The 20,599-nt window shown below is 40.9% G+C and overlaps 1 protein-coding gene across 3 annotated transcripts in view; it reads left to right on the forward strand.

Moving 5' to 3' along the window:
- The first annotated feature begins 2,583 nt into the window (after positions 1–2,583).
- Positions 2,584–20,599, forward strand: part of ATP13A3 (ATPase 13A3) — a 77,029-nt gene continuing 59,013 nt past the window's right edge. For 2 of the 3 annotated variants that reach the window (XM_080919341.1, XM_080919340.1), the window contains exons 1-2: positions 2,989–3,067; positions 3,722–3,765. The gene's annotated coding sequence lies outside the window, so the exon portion shown is untranslated. Of the gene's footprint in view, positions 3,068–3,721; positions 3,766–20,599 lie in introns of all 3 variants that reach the window. The other variant, XM_080919339.1, reaches the window with a different exon arrangement.

A 20,599-nucleotide genomic window follows, 5' to 3' on the forward strand; every position in this document is an offset into this window, starting at 1 on the left:
ATCCTCTTTCTCCCCTCTCCAGGCACCTCCTACTGCTGCTTCCATGAAGATGTTCCCACTCCCAATCACCCACTCCCACCTCAAAGTCTGGACTTTTCCAGTTTGTCTGGTTTGTTGTCTTGAGACAGGGTCTCATATAGTCCAAGCTGGCCTTAAACTCACTATGCTTCTACCTCCCAAGTGCTGATTTTACAGACATGGATCACCAGGTATGGGCTCATGTCTTTTAAAACCCCAAGTGTTGGCCTGTGGAATGGCTGGCAGCTACCAAGCCTAGCTACCTGAGTTTCATCCTTGGGATCTACAGCATACATACAACTAGAGAACTGACTCCAAAAGATTGCCCTCTGACATCCACACTTGTGCCATGCCCCCCCCTCCAAATACATTTAATAACAAATTAAACAAAATGCCTAAGTGCATTGACCTGAGCGGTTTAAGTAGGTGTGCATTTTAGACAGGACTTTGGAGGCAGGGTGGAAGATGTGTTTGTTCATCCGAAGAAGGCAGTTGGAGGCTGCCAAAGTAGCATAGTTTGGAAAGGATGGTTGCCAGAGGAATGGAGGTAGGAATTTGACGCGAGGCAGGGCTTGTGACTCATCATGGGTGACTCATCTATTCCTAATTTCCTAATTCAGATGGTTATGTGATGGTGGTGCTGATAGTTTTGGGAGGGGCAGTTATAAAGGCAGAGGACGAGTTTAGTTTTGGACACACCATTGGTGTTTCTCTGTTTCTCTTCGAGCGCTCCACAGAGATTCGAGGCAGGCAGTTAGTTGCATGTTTGATTCTCTGTTTTGTAAAACGGCATCTGGCTGACATCAGAGTTAAAGCAAGGGTGAAGATGACCCCCTCCCAAAGTGAGGGAAGCCGAGTGGGCACAGCTGTGGGCTTAGGGTGCTGCCCTGCGTTTCAGGTGCTGCTTCACAATTGGTGCCACTTAAGGATGCCACTGAGGAAGGCAGAAGTCCTAGTTACAGAGACTTGACAACTTGGAGAGCAAAATCCTCTGCAAGCTGAGGCAGAGTCATTTCAGAAGGTGAGAACACCCATGGTGTGTCAAATGTGGCAGAAAGATGCTGAGAGCTGGCGCTGAGGACAGTTCTGCCCCAATGGTGGATGACACGAAGGTCAAAGGTTACTGTCATTTGAGCAGTTAAAAGGATCTTTCTGTTTGTCTCTGTGTCTCTGTTTGTGTGTGGTCTGTTTTGCCAAGAAAGAGTTGAGGAATGAGGAAGTAGAGGCAGCCAGGGGGAGACCACTGTTTAAGAGGTATGCATAAGAGGGGCAGAACCACTTGATGGCTAATTGAAGAGGGCACTCTTAAGTGGATGGTTGGCTTGACAGTTCTATTTAGAGGACCTGGAGATGCTTGTGCTTGTTTAAAATCGGTGAGACAAATAACTAGCTGCTAAGGGAGCTGAAAGGAGTTTGTGCAGGGTTTGTTCAGTCCTGCCCAAGCTTCCTCAATCCCGGACCATTGTCTTCAGTACAAGTGAGCGAGGAAACACACTGAGGGCGGAAACACACCGGTGAGCAGGAGCTGGGTTGCACAGCTGTGGCTCATCTTCATTGACTTGATGTCCACATCAGCTGGTTAAAAAGACTTCCACGCCTGGCATCCAGGCCCCCACTACCGCGGTTGGAAAGCAGGAGCAGCATCCTTGTTGTTCCCAATGAACTATATTAAGGCTATGTATCTGGAAGCACATTACTGACCCAAGTGCGGTGCCACTCTCTACTGTGGACCAAGAGGTCGGAAGCTCCATGCCCCTGGTGGACTGTGCCCAAGTATAGGAACAGGAGCTGAGCACAAGCAGTCAAGTACCTAAAAGTTATGTTTGTAGGAAGGCGGGAGAACAATAAAGAGTGATGGCCAGGCGTCTGGGATGCAGGTGAAGTAGACTGAGTAGAAGGGGAAGATGGCGGAGCTGAAGGCAGCAGGTGGCAGGCTCAGCTTCCCGCGCTCTACAGAGCGGAAGGCAGTGAAAACCAAAACCGCGATTTGAATATCCGGGCGGGGCAGTACCCCAAGATAAATCTCTTGTGGAGGGAAGTATTTAATTTGCTTCCAGCGCTGTCTGAAGAAATTTCTCCCTAAGGATGAGCTGTCTCTGGTGTGGAAGCTTTCTCTTGCTTACCTGACAGTTCTCTGTCCCACGCCCGCGGGCTGGGCCAGGAGTTCCATTGGAATTAAAGTGTTCTTTTCGGTGTAGGTGGGGATAAGGAGGGAGAGAATCTGGGTCCGGAACTAGGACTTCGCTCTCTACCTTGCTTGCACAGGCGTCATTTTGTTTGCCACCCTAGACAAGTCTGCATTTACTACTGGGCCTCAGTGTCTTTGTTTAGAAAATGGGGGTTTGAACCATGATCTCCTTGCATGGCAAGCAACGCACAGTTGATCGCCTCCCGCAAAAGGAGTCCTGAGCAGTATCCCGCAAGCGGTTCTCCGCTTAGGCGGGCTGGGGGCCCGTAAGCGAGGAGGTGGGCGGGGCCGGGGTCGCCCCGCCCCCTGACGGCCCCTCCGCGCTGGGCGCTGGGATGAGGCAATCACGTGACCTCACATCCGGCGCGGGAGTCCTGAGCTCGCGGGGTGCTCCCCGTGTGCTCGCCGGCCCTCCCCGTGTGCTCGCCGGCCCTCCCCGCAGCGTGACCGGGCGCCGTGGCCGCGGGGAGGGGGTCCGCTTCGTCGCCGACGGCGAGAGGCCACTTCGCAGCGCAGACCGTCCCTCTCCCCTGTCGGTCTTCCGCGCCGCGCTCCCTTGTTCTCGCCCTGCCGGGCTGCACGCCGCCGCCGCCGCAGGCGCGGACAGCGGAGCGCGGACGCCCCTGCGCCCGGTGCGGCCAGGGCCCCGCCGCGGCGCCACTGTTCCCTCAGCCCGAGCCGCGACGCGCGGCGGCGGACCCTCGAGCCCGAGCGACCCGCGGCCGCCGGCGCCGGCCGAGGGCGATGGGGCTGGGCTGAGGAGAGGCGGCGGCGGTGGCGAAAGCGCCCCCCCGGCCCCCTGCGGCCTTTTGGCTGCCCGGGCCGGGAGGCCGCGGAGAAGTCGTCTCGGCGGCTCGGCTGGTGAGTGACTGGGGCGAGCGGGGTGTGGGGCGGGAGGTGAAGGTGATGGGGAGGCTGGAGAAGGCGAGCGGCGTCGCCCGGGTGGCGGGTACCAGGTGGGTCTACCGCTGCTTTCTCGACCCGAATCGGACAGCACCTCTCTGGGAAGGGGTGTGTGACAGGGAGAGGGTACGGAGACCCGGCACTGTCTAGGAGCACGTGTGGGTGTGGAGGATCTGGAGTGCACCCGCTGTGTGGCGGCCGGCCGGGTAGGCCAGTCCAGAAGGTGGTGTGTGCCCGGAGGAAGAATGTGGAAAGGGCCCCAGATGGGTCCGTGCTGACTGAAGCCTAGTTCGGCCCTAAGTCACAGAGGAGTAAATTACCCTGGCTATCAGCACACTTTACACTGATAACCGAGGTCCAGAAAGGAAACCGGACTTGAGGTGTCAACACTCCAGATTAGGAAGAGAAAGTCTGGTCCGTGAGGACTAGTGGAACCCAGACCCTATTGCGCTAGTAACTCTCTGGTCTTGCCTTCACACAGACTGTTGGCCTGGTGTGGTGTGGAGTTGGGAATCGGGGAAGGAATAGTATTTGGCGATTGACAGTAACTGTTTGGGACTTCCCGATTTGGAAAGCTTTTTGACAGGTGTTCATTGTTTATTTTCCCCTTAGGTCTGACAGAAACATCCTAGGATCTTGGTGTCTGGACATAAGAGGTATGAATCACTTATATAATTAGCTCCTAATTATTAATGGTTTAGAGCTATATTTAGTGGTTTGTATTAGTGCAAAATGAATGGGTATGGAGTCATAAACCCAGCAACTTACATGGTTCTGAACTGAATAAAACAAACTAGAGTAGCGTCAAGGACATCATGATTGTTTAAATCAAAGAAATGTGCGAGTCTTTTTAGATGAATACAATTCTAGAGGGTTTGAGGCTAACATAAAAATGTATTATTATTTTTTTACTTACATATGTTTGGGTATGTATGAAATATGTAGATGCCTTCAGAGGCCAGGCCCTTACAGGTGGTTGTAAGCTGACTGCTGTGGTCAGGTCCTAAGAACAACAAGCACTTTTTACTGCTGAGCTATCTTTCTGTCTCCAGTGGGATTTCATTCTGAAAGCCAGCACATCATTAAACATGTACCACCTTTGACTAGAACCAAACCTTTCCACTAAAACTGACATCAGTTTTGTTTTCCCAGTATACATAGCATTCTTTTTGAGGATTGCTGAATAGGCTATAGTTGCCAAAATAGATTGTGTGGACATCCCACCAGGGTTTAACAACAACTTCAAAAGTACATCAGTTTCTGGAAGTTTGTTTGTTTGTTTTAAATAGTAAGCCTGTTGGTGATTTTAGAAGTGAAAAAAAAAAAACTGATATTGCCTTAGCCTGTAATAGTAGTATTACAGGCAGCACCACTGAGTTCAGCCTAGAGGATAATTTTTATTTATTTATCTGGTGTTAGCATCTGCTCTCCCCACCTCCTAATCATTCCTCCTTAGATTAGGTTGAAGATAGAGTAGTTGAGATTTTTTTTAAACATTGTTAGAACAGCAATGCCTGTTTTGGTTATGGGATTAAGCAGGAAACGTGATAATTTATTTGTTTCTTTTAAGTTATAATTGGATAAAAGTATTAAGTGGCAGTATATTTTTGAAAACAAAGTTGATAAGCTTCAAGTTGATGCAGTGCTATGTTTGGTTTCTTTGCCCAGGCCAACCAGTAACAGAAATTGAAATCTTAAATTTAGAATTAGTTTGAGATAATATAAATTCTTATATTGGTATTAAAATAGTTTCTTAGACAGTAGGAAAATACATTGAGGTGTTTGGTTCTGTTATCAGATATTAGCCCTAACAGTTCAGTTTAGTTTGTCCTTAATAACCATGTAATGCCAGTTTCCCAAATGTTTCTTTTTTAAAAAAAATAATTTATTTTTATCTTATATGCATAAGTGTTTTGCCTGAATATGTCCGGGTGAGGTGTCCAATCCCCGGAACTGTAGTTGTGAGCTGCCTTGTGGGTTCTGGGAATTAAACCCAGGTCCTCTGGAAGAGCGGCCAGTGCTCTGCTGAGTCATCTCAAAGGTTTTAGTTTTCAAATACTGATTCTTCTGTGAAGAAGTGTTTGGGGATGTAGCTCACTTGCTACTATGCATGAGGCCCTGGGTGAAATCTTGGATGTAGTGTCAACTGCTTGAAATTTGTGCAGGGGAATCAGAAGTAAAAGGCATCCTCAGCTTCAGACCTAGTTTAGGGCTAGCCTGGGCTATATGAGACTTGTTTAAAAAAATAGGAAAGGAAAAAGGAAGAATGTGTGTTGACAGTTAGAAATTGTAATAGAGCTGATAGAGTTTGGGAATCTGACCTGACTGATAACTGATTTGACTTTGTCAGTGGCAATATGTACTAGACCCTAACATAAACACTTAGTAGTTATTGAACTTTACTTTCTAGGTGAGGAAACAGGTTTTGCAATAAGTTTCTAGTTACATACTTACACAAACCAAGAAATAAGAACTTCTATGTTGTAGACAGTAATATTAAACTTAGATTGAGGTTGTCTCTTAAGTCCTGAAACTGTAAGTTGCTTAGCTGTTGTTTTTTCCTTTTCCTGTTTCATTTCAATTTACAAAGAGAGGCTTGAGAGCCACTGACTGCATGTGAAAGAGGGAACTCTCAGCTATTTCTTCCTGGGTTCCTTTCTTACCCTATGCATTGTGCTTAGAAATAGAGTTTCAGAGTGATCTTGATAATGACGATAGTGGAGTCTATGTTTGATACTTGAATTTGAATCCAGGGCTTTGCAGATGGTAAGCAAGTACTATTCAGAGCTACATCCCTAGCCCCTTGTGTGTGTGTGTGTGTGTGTGTGTGTGTGTGTGTGTTTTAAAGATTTATTTATTATAAGTACACTGTAGCTGTCTTCAGACATACCAGGAGATGACATCAAATCTCATTATAGGTGGTTGTGAGCCACCATGTGGTTATGGCTTTGAACTAAGGATGTCTGAAAGAGCAGACAGTGCTATTAACCACTGATCCATCTCTCCAGTCCCCCTTTCATGTTTTTAAATAAAATTTTTGGTAGAGTCTCAGTGCATTTGGTTGGCCCAGGTGGCTGGCCTTAGCTTAAAATTCTCTTGTCTAGGATTCCCAAGTATCTGGGATTTTAAACCTGTGACTTCAGGCCAGTAAAATGGGTTGTTTGGTAGTATGCTTGATGCCTAGACTAACTACAAGTACTAAATATGAGACCTTGCATGTGACTAGACCATACACTGAGCAGGAGTTAGCAGCTTATCATTTCTTGACAAGAACACTTTTAAAACGGAGGTATGCAAAAAGTGGTTAATCTAGTGTCTAACATCTGTTAAGTTGATATGCTTGATGTGCTCTAAAACCCCAGTGCTGAAATGTATTCTGAATGCAGCAGTATCCCTTCTATGCAGCTTCCACTCATAGTTTAACCTTCTGTGGTTTCAGTTAAAGATCACTCAGCTGTGGGTTGAAAATATTAAGTGGAAAATTCTAGACCAGTGGTTCTCAACCTTTGGGTTTCAACCCTTTTGGCAAACCTTTATCTCCAGAATATTTACATTGCGATTCATAACGGTAGCAAAATTACACTTGTGAAGAAATAAAGAAGATAATTTTATGGTTGGGGGTCACCACACATTGAGGACTGTTTTAAAGTGTCATAGCATTTGGAAAGATTGGGAACCACTGATCTAGACACTAGTTTTTTTGTGTTGTTTTGTGTAGTGATAAAATTTTGTATTGTCCCATTGCTTTGGCCTAGACCTTGTCAGCCTTTGGTCTAGCACACCACACATTGTCTGTACCTACTAGTTGGTTATTGGCCATTGTAAGATCTTTACTTATTTGTATAGCTAGCAATCCTATTGTCCAAAGAAAAACTAGAAATTGCTTCCTTTAGTTAAAGTTGAAGAGAAAAAAATAAAAGGAGAAATTACATCTACATAGCTTCCAGTATAGTACAATGTTAAGTTGCTTCGTTATTGTTGATAATCTTACTGTGCTTAATTTATAAATTTAACTTTCTCAGAGACATGTATGTATAGGAGAAAACAGTATATATATAAAGTCTGGTACTGCCTTAGTTTCATGTATGCATTAGGAGTTCTTGGGCTGTCTAGTTGGTTTAAGGGGACTATTGTATGCCATATCTGATCTGGTTAAATCTTGATCTAAGAGGTGGATTACAGGATTTAGCCTTTGGCCTTTTTGTAATTTTTTTTGTTAATTGAAGCAAATTTGGCCTATATATACAGAGTAATAATTATGTAATCTTGAAAGCCATGTTCTTGTTTTCTTACTTGAATTCTCCTACTTTGAAAGAGAAATTTAGGATTCAGGTACATGTTTTAGTATTAGGTTAAAAAAAAAAAACAAGTGTTCTGGAATTATTTATTCTTTTAAAATTTATTTGTAACGCATAAAATGTTTTTATTAAGTATTTTGCCTGCATGTATATTTGTGTACCTAGGGCCTAAAGGAGGCCAGAAGGGAGCATCCAATCCTGGGAACTGGGGTTATGAATGGTTAAGGTAACCAGCCTGTTACCATAACAAAAAACGTGACTACTACTGTTCACAATTACAGGTCAAGTTGGGATCTTCGGTAGAATCTGAATGGTTATGTGGATGCTAGGAATTGAATCCAAGTTCTGCAAGAGCAACATGGTTTTTTGTTGTTGTTTGTTGATTGTTTTTGGGTTTTGGCATGAGGTGGCAGGGTCCCTAAGCCTGGGTGTCCTGGAGTTTCCATGTAGAACAGTGTTGAATTTATAGAGATCCTTCTTCTCCCTCCCAGTTCTGGGATTAAAGGCCTGTGCCACTACTCCTGACCACACAAGTGCTCTTAACTGCTGAGCTACCTCTCTAGCCCTGTTTGTATTTATTTATTTTAATCATATTGTGCATGTGTCTGTGCTTGTCTGTGCATAGGCGTCCAGGTGCCTACAGAGGCCAGAGGTGTTAGCTCCCTGGGAGTTGGAGTTATAGGAAGTTGTGCATTGCTTGGGTGTTTGAAATCTTACTTAATGTCCTCTGGAAGAGCAGCAGTGTGTGTTCGTAACCATCAAGGCTTCTTCCAACCCAATTTCATCTTGAGTAAAGTAGATATTTAAAAGATAGAATGTTTTAAAGTTAATAACCTGGTAACTATTGATAAAATTAGGTAGTTAAAACATCACTGATATTAAAATAATGTATAGGGTTAGGGTTAGGAGGCTGAGTTAAGGCACATAGATAATTGATGTTAGGAGTTCAGAGCCAGCTTGTGAAGCTTACTGAGACCCTGCCTCAAAAAATCAAAACAAGTTTGGTATGGTAGTGATGATTTGTAATTTCAAGAGGCTAACTGAAGATTCAAGGCCAGTCTGGGCTACTACCTAACAAGATCCTAACTCAGAATAACAAAACAACAACAAAATAGCAAAAGGTAAATATCATGAATAGTAATTGACAAATAATTACTACAATGATAATTAAGAACCTTTTTTTTATAGTTAGTACTTAGTGTAGAAAAATGGGAGTGAAGAAGAGATCTATTAAAAATGCAATGCAATATCTGAAGCAAAAGTTATTTAGGATAAAAATTGCTGGAGAGTTTTACATAAGAATTCTAACACCAGATCTGTTAACATCTTAGACCAACCCACAGGTCATATTGTGGCCTTTGGTATAATCTGAGGTGAAACAGCTTAACATAGATCTTAGGGTATGAGACCAATTTGTGAACTGGAACTTTCTCTTATATTCTGTAAGTCTTCCGTTGGAATGAGCACCCAGGTAACACGTAGAGAAAGTTTTAGAAAGACTGAATTGTACCTTAATAGTAGGTTGGATTTACTCTATATCTACTTTTTCTTGTTTTCTTTACAAAAGTATTGGGCATCAAGGTAAAGGTCCAAGAGTATACAATAATAATGCTGAGAAGTGACAGACTATTTAGACTGGCCCTTCCTCACAGAGGAAGCTGGTGTCTGGGAGGGATGGCAGCATGTTAGTGAGGGGTCTGGATTGAATACCTGTCTTTGTCAGGTAGGTGTTCTTTTCTTCAGGGTCTGTATTCTGCACTGTAAGCAGAATGGCAGAGGTGAAGATAGTCTAAAGAGACATCTCTTTATTGGGCTATTGAAACAGTGGGCCTTCAAAATTGGAGGTACCCAGAAATCTTATGTTTGGAGAAGGGAAAGCAAGCCTAAAGCCTAAGCCCCTATGGAGAGGAGAGGGAGGATGGATGGACGGACACAATATTTCTCCCACTCATCCAGATATATACAATTTGACAAACTACCTTAGAGATGAGAGAAAGAGTAGATTCACACTGTGACCTGGACTTTTTAATAGAAATATGTAACTCTAGCCCTCTTCTTAAACTTTAACCTCATGTTAAGACCCAGAGAATGAACTTGGCCAGGGACACTGGATCTCTTTGTCCCTCTTCACATTATTTGACTGTTTCAGTTGAATTATTGCATATAGAGAGAGTTTTGGTCCAGCAGTGTGACTGTTCTGACAAAGGATCATATCCAAAGACCTAAATCTGGGTGATCTGCTGGAATGAAGATGTACCTTTAATCCCAGGAGACAGAAGCAAAGAGATCTCTTGAGTTCAAGGCCAGCCTGATACAGAGCAACTTTCAGGTAAAGAAAAGCTTAGGTCAGGCATGGTGGTAAACACCTTTAATGCCAGCATCCAGGAGAGAAGCATGCAGATCTCTGAGTTCTAGTCAGTGAGTTTGGCTGAGTCAGTGAGTTGGACTTGTATCCATTTGAGTTCATGCAGTTCAGTGCAGGTCCACAGAGGCGGTAGGAGCCATAAGACGAACAAATTGCCGCCATATATAGGCATTGTGTGTCCATATGTGCGCAGTTGTGTGGAGGCCAAAAGACAACTTGAAATATTTGTCAGTGGCCATTTGCTTTGGTGTTTGTGTTTGTGTGTCAAGTGGGGTGTGGCAGGGCATGATATGGGACAAGGTTGACATTCTTCTTTGTGACTTTTCTACCTTAGTTTTTTGAGACAAGGTGTTTCTTACTGAACCTGGAGCTTGCTGATTGGCTAGAGTGTCTGTAAGAAAGCCCTTGGATCTGGCTGACCCCCTTGTAAGCCCTGGGGTTACAGATCTCTGCCATTTCTGTCTTTTATATGGAGCCTGGGTTACAGAACTTTATGCTTGTACACAAGACTTTCCCTCGAGTTATTTCTGCAGCCTCCTACTGTGTGTGTGTGTGTGTGTGTGTGTGTGTGTGTGTGTGTGTGTGTGTGTGGTGTGTGTGCTATCTGATATGAATACTGGAAACCAAACCTGGATCTTCTAGAAGAACATGAAGTACTCTTAACTGTTAAACCATTTCTTCAACCCTATTCTACTTTATTGTTCGGTGTGTGTTTTAATGTTTTATATTGTATTTTATGTGTTTTATCTGCATGTGTCTGTACCTTATTGTGACTGCCTATGGAGGTCAGAAAATAGTGTGTCGGATTCTCTGGAACTGAAATTTAAAGATCGTTAGCCACCACGTCGAATTGAACCTGGATCCTCTGGAAGATCTGACAGTGCTTTTAACCACTGGACCATCTTTCCAGCCCCACCTTTTTTTTTTTTTTTTTTTTTTTTTTTTTTTTGAGACCATGTCTTTTATTATTCTGAGACCAGTAAGCCTGCACAATTGTCTTTAGGCTGGGTCCAAGCCCTGATTATTTTGCATTGGTTCTGGCCCTCTTTAACACAGGACTTTTAAAATGCTTTATCTGCTGAACCCTCTTCCCCATTCATTCCCCAGCTGTTGTTTCTGTGTGCATTAACTTCTGAGAATGACTCTTGAGCAGCGATTCTCAACCTGTGTGTCAACCCCTTGGGATCACATATCAGATATTTACATTATAATTAATAGTAGCAAAATTGCAATTATAAGAACGCCCTGAATTCTAACCACTAGACCACCTGGGAGCATCGAAAATTAGTTATGAAGTAGTCAACAAAATAATTTTATGGTTGGGGGTCACTACAACATGAGAGGACTGTATAAAGGATCACAACATTATTAGGAAGGTTGAGAAGCAACCTTGACAGAGAAGTTAATTTGATGGACATAAATAGCATTGTGATGGGTTTCTGTAGGGAGGGTTACAGGTCAGGAAGGAATCTGGCTTAGTTGGAGAGGGGGCATAGGTTGAAATGTGGAGCATATCCAGACTCAAAATTTATTGTAGGATTTTGCCCAGAAAAAAAAAATTTTTTTTTTTTTTTTACCTTTGATCTTCCCTCATTTCATTCATTTGATTGCATTACCAGATGCTGGCTTGTGTCTCATACCTTAAGCTTTTAAGGCTAAGTTTGATGTCTTTAGTAACTGCTCTGACAGTTGGAGTAGTGGGGAAAGTGGCAGGAGTCCTCTACCAGAAGAAGATGGAAAGAACAGTCAAAGAAAGCTTAGTGGCTTGAGTTGGCTGGAAGGGTTAACAGCAGCTTCTCAGCCAGACTAGGTTTGTGAAGGCTTTCTTGGCAGAAAGAGTATTGTATAGAGAAGAATGGAGTCAGGAAGTGGTAGAGCAATTTGAAGAGCTGCAAATTGTGCTCTTTGTTAAAGGGATGTGCTGTTTCTACGTGTGAATGTTAGCCTTGGAAAGTGGCTGATTGTAAAGGCTTTTTTACAAGTCTTGTAATTAGTTCTTTACTTTGGACCCCACTTCCACAGTGGCAGAGAAAAAAAATACATATTTTGCATTATGAGACTTCAGACACTAGCTAGAGAACAGTGTTTTAAATTTTGTTTAAATTACCATTTATCCAATTTATATGAACAGGGAATCTTTTGAAATGCTTTGGGTATATCCTCATTAATTCGGGAAATGACATTGCAGACAGTGACAAGCTATTGAGACTTTACACAAAGGAAGTGGAGAGGTCATAGTTGGTTTACATATAAATGTGAATGAGGAAGACTTGGAAAAGGACCTGAATTGGAGCTTCTGTGGAGGAGATAGGGCTTGTGAGGTGGAGTGGAAAGTGTAGTGAGAAGGGATAGAAGTGATACCCAGGTGGATGTAGGTGGAGTCTAGGGTGACTGGTAAGTTTCTTGCTTTAAACAAATCATTAAAGGGTAGAAAGAATTGAAAAGTTTGAGGGGCAGAATATTTTGAAGGTTGAATTTTAGCTGTAAAAAAGGATGAGAGGTTCAATATGTGGGTCTGAAAATGAGAGATCATTGCTGAAAACAGATGGGTTGTTTCTGCCATCATAGACATTCCAGTAGCGCTATCCTTTGTCCCCAGTGACGTTACAAAAACACCCAAGGGGACATTAAAAATTAAGTGATCATAGGAAGTAGTAGCTTGGTAACATGTCTGCTTGCCTTTCTATTTAGGCTAAGCTAGTATAATATAAACTGCAGTTTAGCAGAAGGGGGGGTTAGAAAGGGCATTTGAGGGCCATCTTGGAAGCCTGATTACTGTTTTTCTCATAAGTAAATTCATAAAAGATTCAGCTTTATTTGTAGCAACAATTGGTTTAGTGGATTTTTAGAAAATAGTTCTGTGAAAAAGTATGCCGGTGTCATTTTTAAAAAAGCTTGTTGGTAAAGCTTTTTAATGTAGTTTTATCTTATGCTTGTTTTTTTTTTTTTTTTTTTGTCTTTAAAAAGATAGTATTTAGGCCTGGAATTGTGCTTGAGTATCCAGTGGTATATTGCCTGCCCAGTGTGGGTGGGACCTTGGGTTTAGTCCCCAACACCTCAAACAAACTACAACATAACAATGGCAGTATCAGTAGTAGCTTTGTAGATGCCTGTGAAGGTGGTCTATAGGCTAAATATACCTGTACAGATGAGCCTTCTCTCACAGTGTAGACAGGGAGGTCTGCCCACTTCTGCCTCTTGATTGCTGGGATCAAATGAAAGCCCACCATACCCTGTAATCCTTTTTTTCAAAGGCATGGTCCTGCTAGGTAGCTGCCTATATTTGCTACCTGAATATATTTTCATAATATTCCTATACTATAGTTGTTTTAGGTCTTTCTACTGCAGTGAATCAACGTAGCAGATTTTGAATTGAGAAAAGAAAACAGAAAAACACTCATACAATTTCTAAAGTTCACATAAGTCAGATGTTTCTTTATTTAATCCTGGGAAGCTGAAGCAGGAAGATGCAATTAAAGGACTACCCATCCATTATGATAAGTTGTATAACTTTTTCCTTCTGACACACAGTTGATCTGAGTTCTTATTAGTTTCAGTTGCTAAATGTGTAGGGTTGTATCTTTTGGGAAGAATAATGTCCTACTGATTTCATGCTTTGTGATTATACCTTCAAATCAGCAAGCCTGGAAGAATGAAATATGAATCATACTGTAGTAAAAAACATGAATAAATCTTGTTTTTTTGAAAGCAGAAGTAATACATGTTGTTAATGAAAGCAAGTGTGTGTGTGTGTGTGTGTGTAAATGAGATGCTGTAAGTGTGGGTTGGGTTTGTTTAGTGCTTGACTATCATGCAAGAAGCCCAGGATTTTAAACAATTCTTCCCTCCAATCCACTCCATAAACAAGACACTGGCCTAAGGTGGAATCAGGAGGACCAAAGTATCAGGGATTCTAGGTCATACTGTACATGTTAGAGGCCAGCCAGCCTGTGGTATATGAGGCCTTGTCTTAAAAAAGATTTCTGAGGTTTCTATCTCCCAAACATACAATCCTCTGGAAAGTTTTCTTCTTTTCTTTCTCACTATTCTTTCTTCATTCACCCTTTCTAGCCTGGCTCTTGCTGTGTACTCTGTTGCTGTATTTTGTGTTCTTTCTTTGCATGCTATTACTTTTTGACAGCCCTACTTACTGTTGTGCATTAAAATGCATTAGTAATTTAAGACATGTACTTTCTACTAACAATGTACATACATCAATTTTGAAAGCTTCCTATGCCCTAACCCATGCATACTGACAGCAACAATAACATTTAAAAAGCAGTCCAGTTTTAGCTGTGGTAAAATGTAAAAAATAGCAGCCTCAGAATTAATAAGCATTGTTGGTGATTGGTTCTAATGCTTTGATTTAGTTGGGAATCTTCATGACCAAATACTGAAGGTCCTTGTCCTCAGTTGTTTTTTGATCGATCAGTAAGGATGTTAGTGGCCAATATCTGGGCAAAGGAAAATAGGGAGGGACCCTTAGAGGACTAGGACTCCATAGAGGGGAGCAGAGGGAATTGCCAGGTTTCAGAGGGAGGCAGATCAGATTTAGAGCCACAGAGGGAAAATCATCCGAAATGTAGGTGGGAGGGACTGGGCAGCAAAGATAGATCCTATATTAGAAGGTGTTGAGTCGAAGTCTGATAGCTGGGAGGATGATTTGAGCTAAGGCATTTCAAAAGTAAGCTAATGTGTCTGTCATTTGTGGATCCAAGGCAGCCGGCTGGAGCACCTAGCAGTGTAGCTAATCTCAATACTACGGGGCATTTAGATTTAAATCATCAATTTAAATGTCAACGAAGTCATTGATGATTTTATTTAATGGTAGTATAGTTTTAAGCTGAAACTAATTTGCATTAAGTGGGAGAACCTTTTATTCATCTATATTATTCAAAGAAACCCTTAGCCTTAAATCTGAATTATAGATTTTAGGCTGGAATAATTAGACTCATTTGGCAGTTTACCTTGTTTACATAGATAATTACTGGAATTCTTGTTTTCTTAGTGTATTTAGTGTCTATTATTTCACTTTTGCTTGTTTTAACCCTGTTCAGTGAGTTTTTTTTAACTTTCAAATTTATTGTCACCCTCAGTGGGGGGGGCACAAATCTTAATTTATTTTTACAGAGGAACTTGTATATGATACTGGTGACCTTTATAATACTTAGACTTTCTTAGTTAATGGTAACATTTTGGTGTATGTCTGAGACATGGCTAACACACAACAATGTAGACCAGGCTGGCCTCAAAGTCAGTAATCAGCCTGCCTCTGTCTCCACAGAGTGCTAGGATTAAAGCCATGCACTGTCTCTTTGCTTGTTTAAAAACACACAGACATATGCAACTTTTTGATTGCTACAAAAGTTGCTTATTAGTCATTTCCTTTTTTTCTTGTATTACAGAGCTATCCTGGTCTCTAAAATACACACTTAGATAAAACATGTCATGGATTTAATTAGAATTGTTAGATTTAGGCATATATTGATTTTTAAGTTTAAAGATGTTGTCAGTTGGTTTTCTAAAAAGAGAGTATAAATTCCTTTTTTTTCCCCACTCCCCTTTCCATTTCTTGGGGATGAAACCTAAGAGATATACTCTTTTTTATTGATCTGTTTAAGAGACAGGAAGGATCTTATAGCCCAGGCTGTCTTAAACTTGTGTTGTTCTTGCCTTAGCCTCCCAAGTTTTACAAGTATGCACCACCATTTCTGACTCAAAATCCCTTTTCATTTTTCAAGACAGGGTTTCTTTTGTAGTCTTGGTTTTCCTGAAACTCACTAGGTAGACCAGGCTGGCCAGAGATGTCTCTGCCTCAGATTCCCAGTTCTGGGATTAAAGCCATGATGCCCAGATTATTTTGTTTGTTTGTTTTGTTGTAAAGAGACAGTGTCTTATGTAGTTTACAATGCTGGTTTCAAAAGTCACCATGTAGCTGAGGATGGCCTTAAATTCTCCCCTTTCCATTTTGCAGAGGTTGCAGGTGTGTGCCACCACTGTGCTAGGTGGTAGCTGCTGCTGCTTTTGTTATAATTTTAAATTGGTCTATAGTGAATTTCATTATTATGTGTGTTCATGTGCACGCACATATGAGCCATTGTACCCTAAGCATCCCTTCCTATTGCTCTCCTCAGAATTTTAATCTCTGTATTATGGTGTACCTTGCCCGTTTCTTGTTTTTCATCACCAATTTAATGGTTAAGTGTTCACATAGTTTAGGCTTTATTTACTTATTTTTTTGTTTTTAAGAGGGTCTTACTATTGAGCCCTGGTTAGCCTTGAACTCAGATTGCCTGCCTATCTCTACTCCCCAGGGCTGGGATTTTAAATGTATCTAGTAGTGCCCAGCCTTTATTATGGTTTTTGTTGTATATTATCTCTCTTTTAGGAAATAGTTCCAAAGCTTTTCATATTGACTAACAAATTGGTGTATAATACCTTATCTCTACTCACTGAACATTTTAGTTAATTCCAACCATTCTTTTTCCTTAGCAATATTGGATTGCCACCTACAGGTGAAAGAATGTAACTGCAGGTTGTATGTAGTACCTGTGCTTTGCTTTGTTTTCTTTTTTAAAAGAGTCAGGGTCCCTATATAGCTGTGGATGTTCTGGAACTTAGATAGATCAGGCTGGCCTTGAACTCACAGAGATCCACCTGCCTCTGCTCCCTGAGTGCTGGAATTGAAGACATTGTGTTTCAGTACAAGCAAAACTTTTTCACGATTGAATTCACCCTAGGGCATTATTTCACCAGCCTTGTATAGTAAGTAGTAGCTGAGAGATTGAGACCAAGAAAAGAGAGGGATTCTCTTAACAGTTCTTAGTAGATTGTCTCCTGTTGACAAGTTAAAGCGGATACTCTTGTTCTGTGGCCTTTCATTTGTTTGCATTGGGCACTGGGAAGTTATGTTCTCCTTTTTGTTTTTTGTTTTATTCGGAAAAGGTTTCTTTGTAGCCTTGGCTGTCCTAGAAATATGGAAATAGATCTGTAGACTGCCTGATCTTGAACACACAAAGATCTACCTACCTCTCCAGTGCTAGGATTAAAAGTATATACCACCACGAGCCCCCCCCCCCCATTTGTTTTGTTTTTAGACAGCATCTTGACTCTCTGTGTATAGTCCTGGGTGGCTGTTGTAGAATTCACTATAGAATGGGCTGGCCTTGAACTCAATAGAGATCTTTCATTGTCTCCTTCCTGAGGGCTGGCATTAAAATATGTACTACCACACCCAATGATGTACTTGCTCATTTAATTCTGTAGACCAATTTTAAAAAGTATGAATTTGTAGCCAGGCTGTGGTGGCACAGGCCTTTAATCCCAGCACTGTGGAGGCAGAGGCACGTGGGTCTCTTGAGTATGAGGCCAGCTTGGTCTGTAGGGTGAGTTCCAGGACAGTCAGGGTTACACAAAAAAACCTGTCATCAAAGAACAAAATAAAGAATCTGCTGCTACTTATCATATGTATTATGGGTTGTTATTAAATTTACTCAGCTGAATCAAAACATAGATAAGAAAGAAATTTAACTATGTAGCTTGGTGGTAGAGTACTTGCTGAGCTTCTATGAGGCTCGGGGCTGTGAGTTGTAGGCAAGAGTGCACTACAGAGAGGCTCTGTATTAGAAAAAGAAAACAAAACAACAACAAAAAAGGCAATGTGCCTGTTAAAGAAATGGTTTTAAAAATGCCAAAGGTAAGATGACTTTGGTTGAGATCTAGGCAAAGAGAATGAAGATTTTAAGGTTTATTGTATACATTATTCAGTCTTCCTTCTAGATAAAACCATCTAACTCTGTCTTCTTACTCCAGCCCAGAGGATGGTTACCACCAGTTAATTAACACATTGACTTTTGTTGTTGCTTTTGTTTGTTGGCTTTTTTCAAGGCAAGAGTTTCTGTTTGTCCTGGTTGTTCTGGAACTCACTCTGTAGACCATGTTGGTTGTAGAAGCAGCTTCTCCTTCTGCTTTCCAAGTGCTGGGATTAAAGATGGACCCCACTACCACCCAGCACACATTGTCTCGGGTATCAGAGGCAGTTTTCTTTTTAGGTTGCTTAGTTCTGCAAGGTATAACTCTCCTGTCTACAGGACAAATCTGTTTTAGACGCTTGCCTGCTGTAGCATTTTTCATAATGGGTCAGAAGTCAGTCTATCTAATCATTATAACACTTTGCTAACTCTTTGAACATTAACTTTAGAGATGAGAAAGAAATATGAGACTTAGTGAATAATTGAAATAGGTTTTGAATCACAAAAGTAGACTTGGTTTTTTAGTCCAGATCACATGAAGTAGAAGATGAGCTCAAATTCCCTATGCAGTTGAAAAGACCTTCAATTCTTGACCCTCCTACCTCTGTCTCAAACAGTAGCATTATAGGCATGCACCACCATATCTAACTTTATTTTTTAAATTAATTTTTAGGTTAGCATACAAATAAGTTTCACTGGTGCCTTCCTACATGTATCGTTTTTGTATTCCCCCACTTTCCTCATTCCTCCTTCCTTCTTAAATAGACATTTAAAAAATGCAGACTAAGCATAAGTATGGCATATGCCTCCTATAATCCCAGTACTCTGGAGGTAGAGGCAGGAGGGTCACATGTTCAAGGCCAGCCTCAGTTGCATAGGAAGTTGAGGGGCAGCCTGGGTTATATGCTATTGTCTTAAAATCCTAATAAATAATCCAAGCTTTATTAGATATACTATTTTGTCTCATGAGGACAGTTTTAACCATTTGGAATAACTCTAAATAAGAATTCTCACTTTAAAAATAGCATATAATAAAGTGATTAAAAAATAGTATAGGCTAAACTCATTCTTTATACTAACCCCAACATGGGCAATTATATGGCCTAATTATAACTTATTTTGTTATACCTTTCAGTTGCTCTACAACATAGAAAAAACATACTATACAAAGACTTCACTTGACGAATGTAAATACAGTCATCGTTTGGTGTATATTGGACACAATAGTCTTCCTTTAGCCTAAACACAGAAACAAAAGCATGTATTATAAGAGAAAGTCTGAGATGGGAAGTGATAAAGTGGGTATTGAGTAAACCTTTGTTAAAATGTAGCTGGTATCTTTGTAAAATTTCCATGTATTCATTAAGCTATATTATGTCATTTTACTGTTATGTTAGGAGGTTGAGTTCTGTCCTCAGCACTGTCAATAGTTAGTTCACTTACTATGGTTGGAAGATTAAAATTTCGTTACTCTTTTTACATAGGTATTTATTTAGATAGTAAGATAAAGCTTGTTCATTGGGTGGGTCGAGTTAGAACCAGGGCATATAAATTTTGAATTGTGGGTTTGTTGTGGGTGCAGTAAATTTGAAAATCTATACCAGTTGTGGTATTTGTTGAAGCATTCTTTTCTGTGTCCTTAGGTTTTTACCTGGGTGAGGTGGTAAATGCTTGTAATGTCAGCACTTGGAAAGTTAGGGCAAGAAATTAGGACCAGCTTAGGCTACATGAAGAGACCTTATTTCCAAAAAAAAAAGGGAGGGTTAAATGCTTATTTAAAATTTTTTATTTGTGTGCACATGTCACTGGGGGGGAGGGGCAAGCATATACATGTCATAGCATTTATGTGGAGGTCAGAAACAGCTACATAGGAAGTGCGTGCAGGACCAGCCTGGGCTATGGGTGAGTTTTCACAAAAGAAAACAAAATATAATACTTAAAATTTTTACTTAAGTTACTGATGACTCTGTAAAGCTCCTTGTGAAATTAATCTTTTGGGAATTCTAGGCAGGTTTCAAATTTTTCATTTCATTTTGAGATAGCTTCAGACTGACCTTGAACTCATTGTTCTACCTCTGTCTCCTGAGTGCTGAGATTACAGATAAGTAAACCACATTTGACTCAGATTAACTATTGCAGTATTATGCTCATGGGAAGCAAAGATGTCTAAACTCTTTGGGAGCTTCTCTGCAAGTTCATGCCAGTTTGTCTTGTTTTAGAAAATAAGCTCTGATCAACTTCTGGAACAGACTGAAGACTAATTTCAGTAGTTCTTAATAATTATGAAAATGGGGGGAGTAAGCATTATATTAAACTTGGTGACTTTTATTTTTAATAGCTTCACTTTGTCCTCCACTGCATTTTTTTCTCCTGATGTAGTAAATCCATTATAAATTCAAGGAAGGGTTTGGTTAAGGACAATAGCTTAGCCCTTGGCTGTTTAGATAACATCAAGATACAGGCAACTCTGTATGCTGGAACTTGTGAGTGCTAGCAGGATAGGATTTATTCAAATAGGAGTTCTGCCAGTGACAAAGAACAGAAGGTTATATCTTCTAAAACTAACTTAAATTTGCTGAATTAAAAAGTCCTAAATTTTAGTATCATAATTATTTTTAAAGCAGTTTAAGCAGAACCAGTATTAGGCATAAAATTCTAATGTTTGTATGGATTTTTATGGTTTTAGTTTATATGAAAATCTAGCTTTTGAAAGCTAATGAATGTATCTGGATCAGAGAAGAATAATGGTATAATACTATCGGTAAGAAAAAATTCTTTATTTTCTGTGATGTAGAAATTGATTGGGAAAAAGATGCACTCTAGCAACCACCAGAGTGTATTTTCAAAGCTGCTTGTTAGTGACAGAAACACAATGCAACTTGATTACATTTGTATTTTAAGGTATTTTATATTCTTTGTCTTTAGGGAGTCATTGAAATGTTAAAGGTTTATTTATATAAACATTTGCATTTAATTATAATTTTACAGTATGCATGTTTTAAATGTAAGCACAGTTGGACTGTACGTTTTCCAAGTGTATTTGAAAGGTTAATTCTTGGTAATTTCCTGAGAGGTG

Source organism: Micromys minutus (genome assembly GCF_963924665.1).
Source record: "Micromys minutus genome assembly, chromosome: 7".
Taxonomy (NCBI): domain Eukaryota; kingdom Metazoa; phylum Chordata; class Mammalia; order Rodentia; family Muridae; genus Micromys; species Micromys minutus.